Source organism: Danio aesculapii, chromosome 22, assembly GCF_903798145.1.
Source record: "Danio aesculapii chromosome 22, fDanAes4.1, whole genome shotgun sequence".
Taxonomy (NCBI): domain Eukaryota; kingdom Metazoa; phylum Chordata; class Actinopteri; order Cypriniformes; family Danionidae; genus Danio; species Danio aesculapii.
Genome location: NC_079456.1, coordinates 18216498 through 18228558, shown reverse-complemented (window position 1 = coordinate 18228558; position 12061 = coordinate 18216498). Strand labels below are relative to the sequence as shown.

Here is a 12061-nt window from a genome sequence, read left to right as displayed (position 1 = left end):
TAAAATCTCTTTAGCTTTTATTTTTTTGCCAAACAGTGATCCGGGCATCATCAACCCATCATGCATTGTATGTTTTGAGGTTTATGCTTGTCTTTTAATATTAATAATAAAAAAAACAAATGATTTAAGAACCATCAGTAACTGTCTTGATGCAAACGACTGGACGTCATGGTAATATGCAAATGACATTAAACCATAGCCAATGAGGATGTGGTTGTTCATATGGGTGAACAATGCTTGTAAACATTTGGCTTTGTGCATTAAACAACGATGGCTTTCAGAAAGAAAAAGGTGAGTGTTTCATTTTTTTTTTCTTTAAAGTATGATTAATAATGTTGACGGCTCAATTAGGACTGAACAAATGGAAGGAAACGATGTAACAAACGTATTTTATTAGTTAAAAATGGTAAAAAGACAACTGAAGGCGTTCAATTTCAGCTGCTGGAAAAAGAAACCTGTCAAACAAAAGATAAAAATTATTAAATGAAGACTTTAACCACTACAGATACTAAACTTTCTAGAACTGAAACGTGTAGCTAAACAGACAGCATGTGCAATATTGAGAGTAATATCTTAATACTTCATAGAATTATAGAAAGTTTTTGTGCAGTTCATTGAAAACAGATGGTTAATAAATAAGCGAATCATTAAATCTTTTAACCATATTCTAAACCAGCCAATTTAGAAACAAATCAATGGACTGTGATAATTTAACTTGCATTTAAGCAAAAAATAGGAAATATAAAGGTTAATAAAAGACAAGAGCTCACCAGCATTACTGGACCAATCTGTATGTGATGTACCGTCCAGCAGTTTCACTAGGTCTGATGATCTTAACGACCTGAAAAACACATTCGCAAACTATCAGCTGATTGCTGTTCATCAAAATAAGACTAAATTGAGCTGATTTCCTACCTGGCCTCTCTTCAAGCCAAAGTACGGGCAACGGGATCCCCAGCTTGAATTCTGGGAAGTTGGCTTTCCTTTAGCTTACTGGAGAAGAGCTGGTTAAGGAGACCAATCAAAAACCAGAACTAGACCAACATGTCCTGTAAACTATCCAATTGGAGCTTACACCTGTATAATACACTATAAAGTTGAGCTAAACCATAAAAAATACCAAAATAACAATGCTATAATCTTTAAGCGTCTTTCATGAGAGGATACTACCGCGCCAGCAACTCAGTCACTTCTTCTTTTGTCATAACTATGTGCTCTGGAACAAGCTGAAAGAATGAAACCATAGTTATCGCAAATGATGAATCGATTAAAGTCTTAAGCATCTTAAAAAGCATTTTGTACAGTAGGCCTATTGCCAAAGTATTTTAGATATGCATGAAGTAATATATTAACATCATAAAATATATACATACAGCAAATGAGAAATAAATAACAGAAAAAGGGAATAAAAAGACTATTGCTTAAATTTAGAATAATTACTAGAATAAAAAGTGTAGATTTAAATAAGGCAAATTAGTTGATTAGCCATTTCTAATGTGTAGAAATATTTTGCAGCCAGTTTAGATCAGTCATTTGTCCTCTCTGAGCATATCGTTTAATGCGTCTCTCGCGGCTGTGCATGTGCAGTCAGCTGCAAAAAAAAAGTCATGCAAATGTGCAAATGAATAACGGCAACTTTAGAAAGCAAAAGCTGAATCCTGGACATTTTAGGAGATTCAGAAACTATGGTCAGGTGCAAAAGGCCTCTCTGTGGGTTTGCAGAGCATGTGAGATTGTCTGTGTGAGTGTTGACGACCAGCAATAAGAAATGTGCAGAGCGAGAGAAGATTTTCCACTGGTTAATCGATCATGAATGTTTGGCTTTCTTGGACGGATGCAGAAAAAATAAGTGTAAAAGGATGATAATAATAGTATTATTCACATGTTACCACCAAATATACTTAGTTAATATACCTGGATGGCCCGCCCAAGTAAAGTGTATGTGTGGGAAGCACTGCATAATGTTTATTATCAAGAAAAAAAAGGCTCCAACCCCTGAACCAGCTAATCGAGCTCTTACTAGGTCTACTAGAAACTTCCAGGCATGTGCGCTGAAATAAGTTGAATCTAAACTCTTGAGAATGGAGTTTGGACATCTCTGATTAGAAAAATCAAACTAGATATTCTGATAAATTTTGGAAAACAGCCATTCACATTGAACCAAAAAAAATAGTATTGAAGTAGATTAAAAACAAACAAACAAAAGGAAATTGCAGCATTTTCCTGTGCATTTCTTTTTTTAAATTTGCAATTATATTTTAGTTCTTTGGCATCCATAATAAGCATTTTTGATTTGTATGGTAATTACATTTTCTTGGTGTGAACGAATCTGTGGGAATTAAATCATTTACTCATACTCACGTGTTCCAACCCTTAATAAATTTATTTCTTCTGTTAAACACAAAACAAGATATTCTGGGGAATGTTGGGGGGAAAACAGCTATTGACTGCCTTAACAGAACGAAAAATACTATGGAAGTCAATGGCTGCTGCTTTCCAACATTGTTGTCAACAGAAGAAAGCAACTCAAACAGGTTTGGAACAAGGGTGAGTACATGACGACAGAATTTTCATTTTTTTCGGGGTGAACTATCCCTCTAAGTCTCCTCACCTCGTGTTCAGTAATGTTGATTAGAAGCTCCTGCTGAAGAAACTGCTCAAGTATGTACTTCGGCGCCATGTCTACCAGAGACTGGAATTTGACGGAGAGATAAAAATGTTTTTAATTATCTTGTAAAGTGTTCGACATTAGTGCTATAAACATCAGTAAATGTGCAAGTTGCACCTGTTTGGCGGAGGGTGTCATGCCCATTTGTACTACAATGATGGCGCGGGTGATGTTTTCCTCCTGCATGCGCTGGCAATACATCTTTATGGTTTTAATGCCAACCTTTGGTTCCTCTGCAAGGAAAATTAGAGTTTAGATATATTTAAACTCTTTAAGGTAGATCCAATATTGATCAACCACTTCTCGCTACTATCTCGTACTAGTTTAATTAAATAGGGCTGCTGCGGAATACAACATACCCGGGAAGAACACAAACATCTGGTCGGTCGGGTCGTCATTGTGGGCCACCAGGACTGTCAGGTCATTTCGTCGTGGTCGACCCTCGCTCGGTTTATCTCCAAACTGGCTCCTGAATTCATCAAGAGTCTGGTCCAATTCATCTTGCGTCACCAAATATCCGCGATCATGACAAAGCTGTTGGGTAAATATCAACATTATAATTACAGTACGTTATTTCTGTTATTCAAATGTGTATGTTCTTTTAAAAGACACCAAATTAATTCAACAACTAACCGGAACAAGCATCATTAAACTGTTCGAAACGCTATTACCAAGGCACATATCTCTTTTTTTACCTGCATTATAGTTTTTCTAATTTTCCATAGTCTGTATGTCTCTTCCTCGTCATCCATACTGCTCTAAAAATAGGATTAATATCAAATTTGATGATCAAAACAATCCGCTTATGTGATGCTTCTACTCCACGTTTGGTTCCCGTCGCTGGCGCTATTATATGACGTCAGACGTTACGCCATAGCGTAGATATAGTGCGCAGTTTTATTTATGAAACAGTAAATGTTGTTTAGATTGTATTACAGCTTCTAAGCAAAACCACAGCTATTGTTTTCTTAAAATATGTTTTGGTTTTTATGTAAACGAATGAGGAAGGAAAGAGGGTTGTGTAGCATTTGGGAAATGCATTTGAATATAGATTTATTCGAACAGTTCAAAGATCCGCTTCACAAAGCGATTCATTTTGACGCATAGCGCGTCGTCCCCATAGACTATAGCGTTTGTAGAAAATGTTACATGGTTTAAAATCACATTAGCAATTATTTCAAATGATTTTAATTGAGTATATTTTGCGTGTTTATTAAGTTTATTGTGACGTTATGCGTGTTTATGTTCAAAACAGTTAACAAAAACGCGTTAAGAACAATAAATACATTGTTTTGATAACCGGTTTACAAAATAATATGGTGATAAATTTTGCCCTAGCATATTAGTGTGCCTTAGCTAAAGAACGAAGGCAGCTAGTTCTGTTTTAATTCGACTGCAAGTTTACTCGAGAATCACTTTAAAATGAATCGTTCGGCGAAGCGGTTCATCTGATTTATTGAAAAGAATCGACTCAATGATTCTCTGTGAGTTCGACATCACGACTGACTGAACTTTGCAAGGCGTTAAAAAGAGCATAAAATGGGGTTAATCCACCGTTTTTTGCTGTTCGGGGCTTTATCAAGCAGTGGGATCATTGGTGCAATGGTATTGTAAAGCTAAATACTTCTGAACTTGCAAATTTAGAATATTACGTAATGGTGAATAACGTTATGGGATGCGGTATTATATGCTGCGTAATTACGGGGGTTTTGCAAATGTTTTATCATCGGTTGTTTACACAATCTGTCTTGTTGCTCAAGTCTTGGTGTATTTAGGTCATTGGTCGTTGTGTCAGAGTTGTTACCTTTTTCCGTTATATAAACAATGCGCAAGCGCAACAACAATCAACAAAAGTAATACCCTAATAATAGTTGTTTTGTCTAGTGAATGAATGAATAAATTAGTTAATTAACTAGGCTTCATCAGAAAAAAAACGTGGTTCCAAAAATCTGCTTCCTAATAACAGATCATATTTTTCGATTCGAAATATAATTGATGGTTTTACATTTCTGTATGTATTAAATGAAACACCATAAAAGAAATTGTCATCATTTGTATTTCGACATTCAAATGACAATAAAATACATGTTACTTCCAACAAATGTCCAAAAAAGTTATATAACATTGGTTCATGTCCAAAATACATTGAACTAATGCCGAATACAAAATTATGACAAAAAAAGATAAAACTATAATGTAGAAAGTTGAATTGTAATATTAAAAAGTCACAAAAATGAAATAAGTCAAAACAGTGACATACCAGGTCATAATTCTGCAAATTTAAAGTCAAAGTTATAACAAAAACGTATAAGAGGTAATTGTGACGATAATTAATCATTTTAATCTAAAACAAAACATGACATAAGTGAAAATAGTGACATAGCAAGTCGTAATTGTGAGTAACATACTTTAAAAATCTAAAAACATAATACGTTTTTATTACAAAAGATACAAATTACAATTATGTGACAATTATGGAAAAAACATACTACATACATACTAATAATTGTCACAATATTTAAACAATAATAATTTATCACAATAATCGTGACAAAAAGGCCAAATTATGATGTAGGAAAATTAATTATGATGCAAAAAGTCAAATTTATCACTTGAAATTTTAGAAATATGACAGTATCTCATAACATTTTGTCATAATGTCATAGTTTCACAGTCAGTCTTAATATATTCATAACTAATATTACAATTAATGTCAAATTTTAAAGTCAGGTTTTTTTTAATTAATTATTATCCCACTTTTTCCATTTCATAACATCCTTGTTGCACAAATCCATCCCTGAAGCCAGTATTCAAGTCAAACAGATCCTATGTTTGCCATTCTAGTATTACCAAACACACCACAGCTTATCTAATATGCAAAGCGAATGGCACCATATCAAGCTATCAGCTCTTTCAGTTGTGCAAGATCGTCACCCAGTGACCTTTAATCTCAAATCCTCCATCATCATCACAGTTTACCGTCAAACACTCAACATGTAACCCTTTAGTCGGCAGAATTTCAACCTATAGGGAATAAAACTGCCTCTGGGTTAAGTTAATGTTTACTTCAAGCATTATATATATGAGGAGTGTACAGTGTTGTGGGAGTTCAGGGACGTTAAGAGGATTTAATGTAATTCGCTGCCTGCCGTTTCAGTAGTAAATACTGAAGGGCAGTCATGCGTTTCTTAGGGTCCGCTGTCGTTTTCTCTCTAGTGTTGCAGACTATGGTAAGATATGCTCATTACTTGAACACGAACGCTGGATTAGCACACTGTAAACATATGATATGATTAATCATGACAGCTAATGTTGTTATTGTTAATTTAGCTTGCTAAAATAAGTAAACCATGGTTCAACTTACATTTTTTAAGTCACACAAACCTTTCATGTCAGTGCAATGTAATCTAAGTTAGAACTACTTGAGTAAAGTTTGTTGTTAGCCTGTTTCTAGTATGTTTACATACTGTTAGCCTTAATTAGCATGTTTCTTGCAAGGCTAGCACATTGGACTTCGGTAGTAAACATATTGCTAACATGTTATAGCATTAGTATGTTCCGATGCTGATATGGGCAGTAAGTCATAACAACATGTGTTTTTATGTAAATTATAACCTTTTTGTTTGTTATACAAGCCATTTTAAGTTACTCATAAGGTTAATTTAAGTCAGCTAAACAAATAAGGCAACCAGAATTGTTTTGTTTTTCAGTGTAGCAGAAATTAGCATGTGATAAGATATGCCCATTATTTGAATGTGAATGTAGCAGTAGCAGGTTTTTTTAGGTAGTGTATTTGTGTAATGTTTGTGATGAAAAGTGTTGTTGTTTATTCAAATATGTTGTGGTGTTTCTTTTCTCAGTCTGCACAGCTAGAGGACTGGCAGACGGCCAAATCCATTTATGAATTCACAGCCACAGATATAGATGGAAATGAAGTTTCCCTGGAAAAATACAGGTGAGGGATGAAAACGAGCATGGCAGAAGTAGAGTTGCTGTTCATTTTCATCTGAAGGCATGAAGGATGTTTGTTTATGAATGAAATGAAACATTACAGTCTGCAGATTTTGAGAGTTTGTAGATTTGTGTGGAAGTCCATTTACATCATAATGATTTCATACTAATTTATGATTATGACAGAATTCAAAATCATTCGTAACTATGAGATAAAGACACAGTTGTTACAAAGACTAAAAAATGACAGATTATGACTGAATGTAAACCATGACATACCAATAAGCTGAAAAATTGTGGTAAGCATAAGACATGATTATGAGTTAAAAGTCAGAATTGGGATATAAGAAATGTTATGACACAAGTAATAATTATCACATGCTAAGAGATAAAAAGTCATAATTATGACAAGTCAAACGTAAGATATATAAGTCATAATTATACGACAGGAAGCTGATATAAAAAAGACATCACACAAGTCAAAATATTGATCTAATAATTACGCATTTATGTCATATTCGTGACTGGTTTTCTTTTAGTATGTCTTTGCCAAATGTTTCTGTCATATTTAAGGTTTTCATAATTTCTACTTTTTAAGTGTAATACTTACGGCATGCTAAGAAATCAAAATCAAATGTAAGGTCATAACTACGAGATAGGAATACTTATGGCATATGACACTTGTCAAAATTATTGATCTAATTATTTCATGTTGACTCATTTTTATGACTTCAAAAGTTTTCAAAGACATTTTTAAATACATTTTTATTTTGGCATTTACTTTTTTGTCTGTTTTTTTCTATTCAATTCAATTCATCTTTATTTCTGTAGCGCTTCTACAGTGTAGATTGTGTCAAAGCAGCTTAACATAGAAGTTCTAGTAAATTGAAACCGTGTCAGTCCAGTTTTCAGAGTTGATGTTCAGTTTAGTTCAGTTCAGTGTGGTTTAAATTTCCCTGCTGAAAGTCCAAACACTGAACAGCAAATAGATTGATGCGCAGCTCCACAAGTCCCAATCCAAGCAAGCCAGTGGTGACAGTGACGGTGAACAAACTTTACCAATTGACGAAAGTGAAGGGGAAAAAAACCTTGAGGAAAACCAGGCTCAGCAGGGCACGACCATTTCTCCTCTGGCTTTCTTTCTGAATGGGTTATATGTATGGGTTATCTCATAATTTCAGGCTTTTATGTCATAGTTATAAAATGTCACAGTCATCATTTTACAGTCATAGCCATCATTTCATGTTTTTCCCAAATTATGGTTATCTTTTTATGTCTGATTTAGTACGTAAATCTCCTTTTGTTATTGTTTTAACTCATATTTATAACTCACCACCCCATAAAAATCATATTTATGATCAACGGTTTAAAGTTTTGTTTTTAAAATAAGATTTCTGTAGAGTTCACAGTAAATTGAGTAGTGAATGATTCTTTTTTTACTTTAGACTATGAAATTGGAGGATATCAAGCATGTTTTATATTTTGCACCAATTTCAATACACATAGTTTGCATCTTCTAGCAGCTAAAACCAAATTGTTGTGTTAGAAACAACTTAATCATCACAATGTTACAGTATTTTTAACCTTTTGGCATATTATTTCTTGCTCCAATGACTTTGTGACACTAATTTACTTTCATATTTACATATTTTAGGGGAAAAGTTGTGATCATCACAAACGTTGCCTCCAAATGAGGTAAAACCCCAGTAAACTACTCTCAGTTTGCAGAGATGCACGCCAAGTACTCTGAGAGAGGTTTACGCATCCTGGCCTTCCCTTCCAACCAGTTCGGACGTCAGGTATGGACATCAAAATGCTCAACTTTTTTTGGAAATAGGCTCACTTTACAAGATAACTAGAGTTAAGTGTTGAATTTTACCATTATTGAATCCATTCAGCCAATTTACATGTCTGGCGGGAGCATTTTTTCATCATATGCTTAGCATAAATCATTAAATTGGATTAGACCATTAGCATCTCACTTAAAATTTTTTTTAAAGTTTTAATAATTTTTCTATTTTATGCTTGAATCTTTTGTTGACGGAATATTAAATGTTGCTTCAAATAGAAAAATTATCAAAACTTTTTCATAAATTTTTTGAATGTGATGCTAATGGTCTAATCCGATTCAATGACTTATGCTAAGCTAAGCTAAGCTTAAAGGGCTCCTGCCAGACACCGAGATCGGCTGAATGGTTTCAAAAATGGTAAAACTCAGTTGTTTAACTGTAGGGGAGTTGTAAGATGTGTCTTTTTCAAAAAGAAATGCATTGTTTTATTTAATGTTTTTCATAATATTTAATTACTATTTAATGTAATACACACTATTATTATCTAATTATATTTTTATTCAGGAACCAGGAACTAATTCCCAAATCAAGGAATTCGCCAAGTCATACAATGCAGAGTTTGACATGTTCAGCAAGATTGATGTGAATGGCGACGGGGCTCATCCGCTCTGGAAGTGGCTGAAGGATCAGCCTAATGGAAAAGGATTCCTTGGAAAGTGAGTTGCTAGATTTGCATTTTTATTTGGTATTTTTTTTAGTACTTTTATTATATATATTTGGTATTTTTATATATTTTAAAGAATGCTTTCATAGTTACAGCATAAAAGTACATTTTGACAAATTGAGAATTTAGAAAATATTATTTGAGATAAAACACTTGCTTTATGAAAAAGTTGAAATTAGATAATGTCATAAAAATGTATTTTATTCTTCTATTGAACAATAAAGAAGATATTTTGAAGAATGTTGTCTTATTTACAACATATAATGCTGAAATTATTAGATGAAGAGTTGACAATAATATTTTTAAATGCATAACTTTGACTGTTTTCTTCTGTTGATCGTAAATTAAGAGATTTTTAATATCTTTATTTTTATTTATGATATAAAACGTAAAAGTTTTGACATACTAAGTCATTTATGACAAAAACATTATGAGACAAAATATGTTTTTAGTCCATAATTGTGGCTCGTCTTTAGGATAAAACATTTAGAAGAATGCTGTCATATTTATGAAAAAAGTTGAAATTATTGGCATACTCATATTTGTACATCAATTGGAATTATATCATAATAATGAATAAAAAGTCATAATTATGAAAAATTTGCCAATTTATTTTTGACAAAATAATTTGAGACAACATGAAAATGATTAAAAAAATACTTATTATTAGATTAGAAACAAGCACTTTATAGACAAACTCAACATAGAATATATTTTGAACAATTTCGTCATTTGTGACAATTACAGTTAATGCTAAGTCATAGATATGAAAACCAAGACACATTTATTTCAGATGAACACTTAGAATTATGATTTAAGCAAATTATTATGTCATAATGTATTTTATTCTTCTATTGAACAATAAGAAGATATTTTGAAGAATGTTGTCTTATTTATAAGATAAAATGTTGAAATGATTACATAAAGAGATGACAATAATACTTTTAAACACATAACTTTGACTTTTTTCTTCTGTTGAATGTAAAATAAGAGATTTAGAATATTTTTATTCATGATATAATACATTGAAATTTTGACATACTAAGTCATTTATGACAAAAACATTGAGATAAATGACAGTTTAACATAAATGATGATTAAAGGGCACCTTTTTTACAAGATGTAGGATAAGCCTTTGGTGTCTCCAGAATGTGTCTGTAAAGTTTCAACTCAAAACCCCTATCAGTGTCTGAGTACAGTGTAGCTGATTTTGTAGCCTGTGGCTTTCAATGAAAAGGAGGTGCTGCTCCCTGCCTGTTTTAAAACGTTATACTCTTATAATACTTACGAAAACCACAAAGAGTTGTAACCAATATTTGAATCCCAGTTTATTTGCAAAAAAAGTTCTGTGGAGATTTGTGTGCAATTATTAGAGAAACATGGCATCTGTTAATCAATTCGGTGGGCGGGGAAAACCGCACTCCTATGTCACATTGCGGTGGGCCTCAAAATCACTGGGATTTGGGTCCTATTTTAAAGTCAGGAAATTAAAAAAAAGAGACTTTTTCTATCACTATGTTTCTATCACTCCAATATGACAGTGGACACACTATACCTACACACAGTTCTGTCCAAACTGCTTACAAAAGAGGATTTTCACCATAGGTGCCCTTAAAATAAAATATAATTATGTTATAATTATGAAAATCAGGGCACATTTATTTCAGATGAACACTCAGAATTATGATATAATCAAACTATCACAAGTTAAAATTATGATTAAAAATTGTAAATCAACAAAGCTGACTTTATTTGTTCTGTTCCAGTGGCATCAAATGGAATTTCACAAAGGTTTGTACATTTCTTTATAGACAAATTACTGTTCTAAATTTATTAAAATAAATTAATAAATCTAAATAAATGATTACTATTCATTATCATTAATTAATCATTTTCCTTTTTGTCTAAATGTCAGTTCCTCATTAACCGTGAAGGCCAGGTTATGAAGAGATATTCCCCATTGCAGGATCCAAGCGTATGTTTCACATTCTCTTCTCATCTTTAATTATATTGGCATCTGTTTAAAGTCATGAACTACATCATCATGTATGTAACTGTCTTTAAATATAATTTCAGGTGGTGGAGAAGGATCTTCCTAAATATCTCTAATGTGCTGGATTAGCTGAACTAGCGTCTGAGCGCTGGGTGTGAGTGATGCCGCTCATGGACTGATGAAGGTTTGTTTGGAAACCCCTTGTTGAGGAAAGAACAGACCTGATGTGTTTGGCGTGCACCTCCTCCTGAGGGCATCACGAGTTCTCAGCGTCAGTCTGCAGAGAGGACAGATGAAGAAACATGCTTTTTATTAACACTCAACACGCTGTTGTAGTGTACATTTATTAATAATGCAGAGATTCTGTTGAACTGTAGATTTGATGTTTGTTTTCTTCCTGTAAGCCAAGGTATTGTTAGGTTTTATAGTGTTTTTTTATTTAATATTTTTTTAAATATTAAAAATATTTTTTTTTCTTAAAGTTTTAGTAATTATTGATTTTTTTTTCATAAGTTTTATATTTTATATCTGTTATAGTTATTTTAATAGGTTAAACAGAATGAAAATTATAAATGGGAATGTTGAAATGTTAGTATATGTAAAATTGTATAGTTGTTAATTTAAAGTTAACTTTTTTTATTTTTGGTATGAGTTAACTATAAAAATCCTGCAGTGAGCTTGAAGTATTTTGTAAAACTATAGACTATGAACTATATATATATATAAAATTAAATTGTAATACAAAAATTCTATATACAGTATCAGTGGTGGAAAGAGTACTGAAAAACCAAACTTCAGTAAAAGTACCATTATTTGGCTAAAAATGTAGTGCAAGTAGAGTAAAAGTGTCTGTTGTAAATATTACTCAAAGTAAAAAGTAGACCTTTCAAAAGTACCCAAGTGTAGTGAATATGCTGTGAAAAGCTGATGCATTT

General features: G+C 32.6%; 2 pseudogenes; one reads left to right on the top strand and one right to left on the bottom strand.

The window, feature by feature from the left end:
• Positions 1-418: 418 nt before the first annotated feature.
• Positions 419-3533, bottom strand: LOC130215709 (DNA-directed RNA polymerases I, II, and III subunit RPABC1-like; annotated as a pseudogene).
• Positions 3534-4157: 624 nt separating this feature from the next.
• On the top strand, positions 4158-11502 carry LOC130215711 (phospholipid hydroperoxide glutathione peroxidase-like; annotated as a pseudogene).
• Positions 11503-12061: the final 559 nt, after the last annotated feature.